The 10,337-nt window shown below is 40.0% G+C and overlaps 1 long non-coding RNA gene across 1 annotated transcript in view; it reads right to left on the reverse strand.

Moving 5' to 3' along the window:
- Positions 1–7,127, reverse strand: part of LOC125431648 — a 146,765-nt gene extending 139,638 nt beyond the window's left edge. The window contains exon 1 of the long non-coding RNA XR_007244323.1: positions 6,628–7,127. This is a non-coding gene — a long non-coding RNA (uncharacterized LOC125431648). The remainder of the gene's footprint in view (positions 1–6,627) is intronic.
- Positions 7,128–10,337: the final 3,210 nt, after the last annotated feature.

Here is a 10,337-nt window from a genome sequence, read left to right on the forward strand (position 1 = left end):
CCTTTTAAAAAACACTCATTTTCTATCTCTTTTCCCTGTTACAGAACCTTTTTAAAAACTTTATCATAGTGTGTTATTTTGACTCAAAGAGAAAAGAAAATCCAGTTGACAGTAATTCCAGGTTTTACTTTCAGGTACCATTTTATCTCCAACACTAGATTCTAAATCTCCTGGCATCAAAGTTAAATACTCCCAGACATTTTTCTGCAGTGAAATGAAAGTTGTCTTGTGGAACAGAAAAAACATAAGCTCCTGGATAGGTAGAATTACACAGATCCGAAGGGCAGCATATAGTTTGCTGTATTTCCTTCTCTTCCTACTACATCTCATCTCCTTTGTAAGACTCCATCTACATATTACAAAGTCTTCACAGGGGACAACACATTAATTTTGTCTCGCATGTGCAGTGGGGGTCTTGAGCCTCCCAGATACACACTTGGGCTATCTGCACATTGCACAGGCTCTTCATAAACAAACATCAGTTTATCCAGATCTATCCACAGTCAAAATCAATATTTGATCCACCTTGATTGAACTGGAAGATTGATGGACTATTTATTTGCTGTCAATTCTATGCATTTTAACACATAATTAAGCCTCACTATATTTTATCAAAAAGACAAATGAGCGGGTTATAGAACAAATCAAGCCTGAACTCTCCCTAAAAGGTAAAATGACTAAACTGAGTCTATTATATTTTGGTCACATTATGAAAAGACAAGAGTCACAGGAAAAGACAATAATGCTGGGGAAAGGCAACAGAAAAAGAGGAATAAAAGAAGTCATTCAAGATCTGAGTAAGGATGGCTGCAAGATCTGAGTAAGGCTGTTAATGATAGGACTTTTTGAAGGACATTCCTTCATTGGATTGCCATAAGTCAGAAATAACTTTATAGCACCTAAACCATACACCTATTTCAAATGAATCCATTGTACTTGGCCCAAGGAGATATAAATATTAGTAACAGGGTTGCAAACTCTGGGTTGGGAAATTCCTGGAGATTTGAAGGTGAAAACTGCAGAAGAGGGTTGAAGAAGGGAGCAGTCTCAGTGGCTATAGTGCCAAAGAGTGTATCCTGCCATTTTCTGTAGCCTGGTGATCATTGGTCATTCCAGGAAATCACCAGGCCCCATCTGGAAGTTGGCAGCCCTGTGGAATTAACCATAAGCTGGTATATTTAAAAGTAAGTCTCATTTTATTTAGTTGGGATAGCTGTGCTACCAGCAGGCATGGAGGCATGGAGGCAGGGCCGGGTCTGACCCCACGGGTGGCAAGCACAAACATGGTCAGGTTACAGTCCAATGGGTCAAGGCAGGCAGCAGGCAAGGCGTAGTCAGGTCACAGCCCAATAGGTCAAGGAGAACTGAGGAGCAGGCTAGAAATCAATGAAGAACCAGACACACAACGGCAACAGGTAACACACTTGTTGCACTAGGCAGAAATAAGCTCACAGCAAGGCTTATAGAGCGAGCCTTGTTTAGAGGACTGGGATTCTGCAAGGAGTTAGTCCTCATCAGATGCAGAGACTTCTTATCTCCCATACCTTGCTGCCAAACGAACACTCCTTCTGTGCTTCTGCAGTAGCTGCCTCTGCTTCTGCTTCCTATGCACAGCTAGCTTATTACTGGGTTCCCTAGAAGGATCTGCAGGCTCCTCCACCGGTATGTCATTAGGCAGGGAAGGACTGGATGTTGGCTCTGCTGCCTGGTCTTCCCCAGGCGCAGCCAACTCTGGCTGAACTGTGTCCTCAGGTTCTGCCTCAGAAAATTGTGTAGAAAAGTACAAAAGTAAAAATTGAGAAAGAAAGTAACTGGGTGATCTAACCCTAGTGGTTGGAAGGTTGATATCCGTCCTCTTATTCCAACCAAGGACAGCGGGATTGCAGCTGGGAAAGGATAATTTCTATGAGTGTTTTGGTGCCCCAGTGCATCTTTAAGTAGGTCTACTCGGACAAAAATCCAGCTTCATTCTACTTGCAGAGACCATATTACACCCATTCTCTTGTACTTCCAAAGCCATCCCTGGTTTTATGAGTAACGGCTATAGTAAGTCCCTATGTGAAACAAATAAATTGTAAGCAATAAAACTATGATGACTGTATTCAGAATTAATTAACTAGAACAAAAAAAAGGGAAAAATCAACATTTAAAATAGTTCATTTCGGAAGACAAATTTAAAAATGATTGCAGAGAAAATAATTATGTCTGTTCAGTAGAGACACTGAGTGTAAGAGACAACAAGCATGCCTGAATACTTCCTTTCTTCCTGTTCTTAGACTGAGGTCTTTAGCAATAAAACCATAAAACTGAAATGAGCCATATCTAAAAACAATTCCCTTTGACTCTTCTCTGTAGCCTCTAAACATGACCAACAAAATAAGTATGTTGATGGTCAGAGTCCTCTAAGAGGAATTGAACCTTTGCTCTGAAGTTGCTTGAGAAAACATGGACCATTTATTAAAATATGGAATAATCCATTTTAGCCTAAATTGGGACACATAAAGGCATTGCAAAATGATATGTACTAAGGACTCCACTGATTAAAGAAGGAAAGGGCACAGCCAGTTTTAAAAAAGGAATCATTTGCAGACAACCCAGTAAAACCACTGAAAAGGGGTAATTAAATCTTGAGTGCGTAAAGGTTTTACATACCTGTAAACTAACAAGAGAATTAAAATAAGATTACCCTCAGATAGAAGGCCCAGAACAAGTGGAGATCATTTCCTCTGAGCATCAAAATGAGTGTAACTCTAAACTCATAGATCAATTTGGCCACATTTTTTTTACATTGATATACAGAACTCATAAGGAAAGGCCAATGATGAAATATACCTGGGGAGTTCTCCAATTGCTTGTAGGAACAAGGGCTGGACGCTATAGTGTTTTATACAGGGAAAGCCATATAGGGACACCATACAAAAGTTGTGAAATCAATACGGAGTTAAAAACTCTAATAGTTCCTGGAATATAATAAGCCCCATTAGAAAACAAAAATCCTGCAAAATTGCCTTCATAGTAATCATAGAGTGGCCAACATGCCTGAAAATTGAGTGGGGAAAAGTGCTGTTGTGTAGGCACCCCCCAGTCAACTAACTCCAACAAAACCAGTCAACAAATTAATTACATATTTGCACATGATGTTTATAAGGCAATCAAACTCACAAGGGTTTGAGAATCCCTAATAATTATTGCAGACCCAAGGACAACAAACTTAGGTGTTCCAAAATTAAATCTGAGATAAACATCAATTGTTTAGCCATCTACTAGGCCTCATACCATTTTCCTTTTAAAAAATCACTCTCTAAGCCAACTTGGAAGCATCACTAAAAAAAACTCAAAATGAGTGGGTGGCAGCAGTCAGGCCCTTTCCACATGGGCCAGTAAACATGGGTTAAGGGCAGGATAAAAGCCATATTGCGGGGGAACTTTGCACAGATCCCACTCCTAACACAAGCCTGCTCCGCATTTCCCCACCCAGCCTGAGTTTTTCAAGAACTGTAATTTGTGCGATTCTTTTGTTTTAACTCGTCTTGCAGCTGCAGCCAAGCAAATGGCCGGGCAGCAGGCGCATTATGCAGCTGCATTTTTTTTAACCTCTCGGCTCCCATCTGCGGAGCCATGCTGGCACTTCTGGGGATAGCAAGGCTCTGGGGGTTCAATTGTGCCTGCCTGCATTGGTGGGAAATAAGGGAGGGGAAAAGACACACCTCCATGTGAAGGTATGTTGGTGACCTGTATTAGGTCCAGGGCCACCCACATGGCGGCATGCGAAAGGCCTAGGCCTGCATCAAACTCATGTACCCTGGCTGCACCCTGTTTTGTTTTGGCCATGGCCATATATAGACTTCTAAAATAAAATACTGCACAGAGTCTGCTTTCTTTACAGTTCCTTAAAAGAACTCACCACCACTGTCAGGTAGCTCTGTTAAGATATTATACATTGGGTTAATATATACTACAATGAAGAACCCCTTCTGACATTACTGATGGGAGCCACTGCAGTGTGTTTCTTTTTCCCACTATTTCTATAACGTTAGAAGATCCCCACATAGAGATGAAATAAGATCTACCTCTGAACCTCTGTACCCCTGCTGGTATTGCCTTTCCTGAAAATTAGGGTCATGCTGAACATGGGAAAGAACTGCTTTGTGGGGCACTCGTACACATCCTGAAGCTTCTGACAGTGCCTGTGTTGTGCCTAGCACAATCATACTGCAGGTCACTGAGGAGACGTTAGACAACAACCCAAATTATCAGTGGTACTATGACTATAGAAAATTTGTTGATGTGTCTCTGTTTCAACAACAGTGATTATGACGGTTTTGCAGAGAAGACTGCACATTTCAAATAGTTGATATTTAACATGTCTCCTTAATTTATTTGATTCTAAATATTTAAAAAAGGTGTTTCCCAAAAAAGCAACTTGCCAGCAATGAATAACCTGCTTGCAACACTATTGGAAGACTCAATAACTTATTGAATCATGCAGAGCCAGGAAATCCTGTGTTTATATGTGATGTGATCCCGAACCAATTATAGCTGCATGAAAGGTTGACTTGTCACCTATGGAACAGCAAATTTATGAATGTGTCTCTTGCACACATAATGTTCATTGATTCACTGTGCATGTGTATGAGCACATGTGAGGTCAGTGGTAAGCCACCTGAACAGGGACATACGTCATTTGAAGTCGTTGTAGGGCCCCAAAGCACAATTTTGCTGTCAAATATAACAGTACAAAGATGAAAGAAAGACATTTTGTTCCTACTCTTGAAATACACATAACCAACCCATTACAGCAGACTCTGTTTTCCTTAGGCCCATGATAGTTGTCCCTACTTATGGGAAGCAGCCTTCCTGAGTTGTTTACCCAACAGTTTTGCAAAATTTGATAGTGGATTGAGACTAATGGATACACAATTACAGGGTACATTCCTAGTGAAGGTCTCAAATGACTGATTCAGCACAAACAATGAACAGATGTTAGGAATGCAAGGATGTCTTTCATGCTTCCAATCTATTTACAACAATCCAATAGTAGTCAAGGAGGGACTTTGTATTTCTCAGCCACGCTAGCAAATTATCACTGATTTCTACACTGAATATGCTATGATGTTACAGCTGTGTAAGGAATTACGTAGGTAAGTAGTCCATCTGTTCAGCAATAAGGTAGAGGAAATCACTGCCTTGTACTAAAAGCCTGTGCCCAGCTCGCACTACACAACCTGCAATGCATAGACCACATTTCCCTTCCCGGATGCTTGACAATGGAAGGCAGGACTTTCAGCGCATATTCCCACATGGGACTTAATAAACCATAAAGAAGTGGGAAAACATCTGTCACAGGCAGGGCAGACATGCGCACATGCCATAACTTTTTGTGAAATTAAAACAAGAAAAAAGTAAAAATCCATAATCTCTTTGCTACCTTTTGCTCTACACATCTCAAGCTAATTTCCTGCAGGAACCTTTCCCTTGAAGATACAGCATGTGGACAGTTTGTAAAGTCTTCCAGCAATGTGCAGAAAAGAGAGGGCTGAAATGGGACTCCTGCTGACATGCTATGATGAATTATTAAAACTTATCCTTTATGTTGATGCTACTCTTTAACCTCAGATCATAACACTGACAGCAGAGGAAAACAGACAGTGCTATTAACGCCAAGATCAACTTGATAGTAACATACTTCCTGGGGTGCATCTCATCAACAATATTAAGATATAACTGGGAACCAATTATATACTGCAACCACTTTGTCCGTATTATTCATACATTTAATACTCAATAGAATATTTGATCATCGACTCTTTTATGTTTTTCCTTTAAAAAAGAAACCAACTTCAAGAAGTGAAACAAAGTAAACTTTAATAAAAGAACTATTTAGTGAAAACCATAGGTCTGATAAATCTCACCCTCAGTTTATGGGTGTGAAAAGAAATAGACTGCAGCCTTCAAAAGCCATAAGTGCTTTTTTCTTAGCACAGCAAAAAAATTCAATAAAGTAAATGTGATTTATCTTTATTAACACATCAACACTTATACAATCAACCAGCTCATCAGGGGTGCCGGCACTGCATTTCTGTAATCATTTTATTCTCAAATATGTCTGTCCAATACTTTCTTAACATATACTGAAATGCTGCATTCAGAACAAGTTGAGTCATTTTGGGGTTTTGTTTTGCTTTGTTGCAAAATGGGCCAGTCTCACAAATCTAAAGCACCTTTAAAGACAACAAAGCTACAAGCATCTCCTCCTCATCCTCTCCACCCCCATTCTCCATTCTGAAATTGTCAATCAATGTTGTTACCCTCTCAAGCACACTGATTTCTAAATCACCTGTTATATATGCACATGCAAACCTTTTCCACAAATTCCACAAAGATCCTTATGTATTTTGCTACTATTTTAAATCTACAGCACCTTCTTCAGAACTACACAGGGAAAATGTACAAGAAACACATGTTTTACATTCAGCCTTCTATCCAGATTTTTTTTTCAAATCCAAAGAGCTATTAAAACCTCAATCATTTCAAACAAGCAGATTTATTATCCAGATGTCAAATATGAACCCTGCTTGCTCTCTGCAATTTCCAACAGACATTCCTTATAAAACTTTTATCACTTACCACCCTTCCAGTGTTTGCCTTTGGTCCTACTTAGCTTGCTGAGAGTTGGTCCAGATAACAGCAGTGTCAAAATAAAAAGAACTTCAAGCATAGTAATTTCCCTCCGACACACTGACGATACCATTTCCACAAGTTATTTCCCACAATTTTTTCTTACATCGTCTCCCTCACTTTCTCTCCCTCTCTGTTTGCTTAGAAAGGAGCAATTAATCATTGAAAAATCAACCCAAGGAGCAGCTTTGCCATTCTGAAGTAATATCTCAATGATGTAGCCCTGAGGAACGCCACATTTCTCACTGATCCAGCTTCTCCCACACACACATGCAGCCAGCACCGCTGCTACTAAAGGAGCTATAAAAGAATTTCTTGCTCCTCACTTTGGCTTCAGTGGGAATATTTCCTCAGCTTTCAGCGTGAACGTGATTGAAAATGATAAAAACAGTAATGCCTGTGTCCAGCAGAAAAGAGGGAAGATGTCAGGATTGCAGGGGGTGGGAAAAAAAGCGAAGCGATGAGAAGCAGTTGTACTGACAGCTTTAAGCCTGACTGTCTGATCCTAATAGCCGTGCAACCAACCAAATTGCTCTTTTAAGAGTAATAAGGCTCCAGTGAAAGCTGGTGTCACTGCCACTTGGGTAGGTAACACTGAGCTTGAAAATCACAAAGCAAAAAACCTGCTCGAGATAACAACTGCCACAGTCCCAGTTCAGAATGCTGAGGACTGCACAGAATACTGTATGCACACAGTGTGTTTAATCTCTATTGTGTGCAGGAAATTTCCTGCTTCTGACTGTGTAAATGCTCAATACTTAACTGCATGTTAGCAGTGCTTTACCTCATTCACTGTATGCCTTGAGAAGAAGATTTAATCTTTGTTACACTAATTATTGATATATTTATTTGAAATATTTATGAGAGGGAAGTACAAGCTTCTGAATTCTCTAAGAAAGTAAACCATACATGACATGGACATACTTAGACACAGAAACACACAGGGGAAAAAAAACCCTCACTTGTTCTGTAATATCCACACAACTCCTAAGACTCTGGTCTGTTTGATGTACTTTCAATGCTTGCCCCTATGCTCTTATAAAACAAGTCAAAATAATTACAGTAAAAGAAATCCTCAAAGACTTTCCAGCCTCCTGCCACTTATTGCCAAATAAATCTTTCAGTCAGTGCCTGAACTTTGTCAGCACAAAACGTTCAAAGCACACAGATAATTTTATTTGTACCCCACTTTCCCCCCTTATTGGGACCCAAAGCATGTTACTACACTGTTGTGCCTTTCTCTGTCAGAACATCCACGCTCTGATGTAGGTTAGGTTGAGAGTGAGTGTCTGGCCCAAGGTCACGCAGTGAGCCTTCATGGAAGAGTAGAGATGTGAACCAAGACTTCCCAGAGTCGTATCCAGCACTTCAACCAACCTATCACAGTGGCTCTTGCGAAATAGTTCCTTTTCCCAAATCCAAGTATTGACAGTAGATTATTTTAGATACAAATTCACATATCCTGCCACATATTGTGCATGAATTAATTCAGCACTATATTGAGTAATATTAGCTACATAAACCTTATGGTTTCTTATCCTCTTTAAGAAGATGATGGCTACCTAAGGTACCCTTGTAAAGGCTGCAAGGAACAATTAGGAGTGCACATTACAAAATTCCCAATCTGAAGATTCATACAAAAATGACTGGTCCAGGTCAGTAATAAAAATCCAGGATTCTTATGCATTGTGGAATGCTCCTTCCTAAACAATTCATGAAGTTTTTCATATCTGGGTGCGAACCATCAGTAGCAGCAGCTGTCTTGTTTTTCTTTGATTCTCTGAATTTCCCAGAAGTCTACCTTACAACTGAATACAATCAGAGTAATGTCACTCCGCCCAGAGAGAAGGCTCCCAGATGGCATGCATCTTCACAGCCCAGAGAGAGAGGCTTCCAGCCAGCACAAATCTTGCCAAGCCTGGGGAAGGTAGTTCATGACTGGTGTAAGCCAGGCACGATGTATGGCATAGCTGAAAATCTGGCTGCCTCATGCCTCTTCTGTCCCTCCTTTGTTGGGGCATGGCCTCAGCTTTGCAAACAGGATGGCCAGTTGCACTTTCTTCAAGGCCCACAGAATTGGACCCCTTGATCAATTCGTTTCAAACCTATTGGATATTTATTAGAAAGGCTGCATTAGTTCTGTTGCAATTTTGTGTCAGTTGGTTTAAATACAGCTCCTCGCCCTTTGCTGTCCCTGATATGGTGTTCATCCTTAAACCCTACATGACTTGGTACCAGCATGTCTAAAGGACCATCTTTTTCCATATGTTTCTGCCTGGAAATTAAGATTGCAGCGAGAGCCCTCCTAACTCTATATTGGGCTGACTGACACAATCCAGAGAGCTTCCATGGAGAAACAAGTGGAAACAAAGTGGAAACCAATAGGTTTCAGAATGTAAGCATTCATTAGGCAGAGACATATCTAGTTTTGCTTAAATTACTTCGTACTTTGCAAACTGATAACAAGCAGGATTATTCTGGTAGGATTTTACATTTTGGCTTCCCTTTAACCCAACTCTTAAAATTATTTGTTTGTGCTGGAAGTTGAATGGGCAAGCTTTAAACAGCCCAGATTGCAACTGGATTGCCCTTTATAAATAATATCAGCAAATACTAAGAATTCTAAATTTTTCATTACATTTCTGAACACATTGCTGCGTTAGGGACTGTTGTGTCAGTGTGGTGTATAAATGCATGCTGCTTAACCAGGCAGCTCTTCTAATGTCCCTTTTCATCTCTGCATGTTGTGGGTCAGCTACAATGCCTTGGGCCATGGAAAATGAGGTAGTAATTGCTCTATGTTTAAAATTATAGTTATGGAAAAACCTTCAATCCATTTTAAAAATCAGAACTGTTTCATCAAGAACAAGTAGATAATCAGCTTCTGCAAATATACTGTCAGTTACTCGAAGACTGCAAAGCCATGAGGTATGGCCTGGATCAACACACAGGTCTGAAGACCAATATCAATAGACACACTTCTTGATTATGCCTCCCAGAAAAGAGCTGCTGGCTAGCTGCTGCTTGAGGCTGATTTTGAGCTATCTGTGGAATGTGTAGGCCAAACTTCTACTGCTTGTGTGTTTTAAGTTATAAAATATAATGGATTGGATCCCATGGTGCTCTTAGGAGAATGGAAGGGACTTCTCATGAGATTTCCTACTCAACTGCAGTTTACTTTATTAAAAAAAACACACAATCCAAAGGAGAACCTGTGTCTAGACTTTAGAGAACTTTAAAACAGGAGAGGGAAGAGGAGGGATCAATTCTACCAGCAGAGATCCAAGGGCAATGGTTTTTTGGATCCAACCCTATGTATTTACTAAAGAACTGAATTGTTTCAGAGACAGCATTCTGCCTTTGCTTGTAAATATCAACTGTATTTGGAAAAATATCTCCTATTATCCAATACATACTTGAATTAAAATCTTAAATTGGCATAGGGAGGAGGGAGACCCTTCAGTTGTTCAAGTATCCACAAATAACGGTCAACATATATTCCACACAACCCTAACATATATTGCATGAAAAGAATAAACTAAATCTGGCAATTTCCTTGTTAAAAGTACATGAATAAAGTTTATTTTGCTTGGAGATCTCATGCATGTATCATTTTTCCTTTTTTATTTTTGTTTTGAGGGGGTTTTTCTGTGAAGCTA

The sequence above is a fragment of the Sphaerodactylus townsendi genome, linkage group LG04, assembly GCF_021028975.2.
Source record: "Sphaerodactylus townsendi isolate TG3544 linkage group LG04, MPM_Stown_v2.3, whole genome shotgun sequence".
NCBI classification, from domain to species: domain Eukaryota; kingdom Metazoa; phylum Chordata; class Lepidosauria; order Squamata; family Sphaerodactylidae; genus Sphaerodactylus; species Sphaerodactylus townsendi.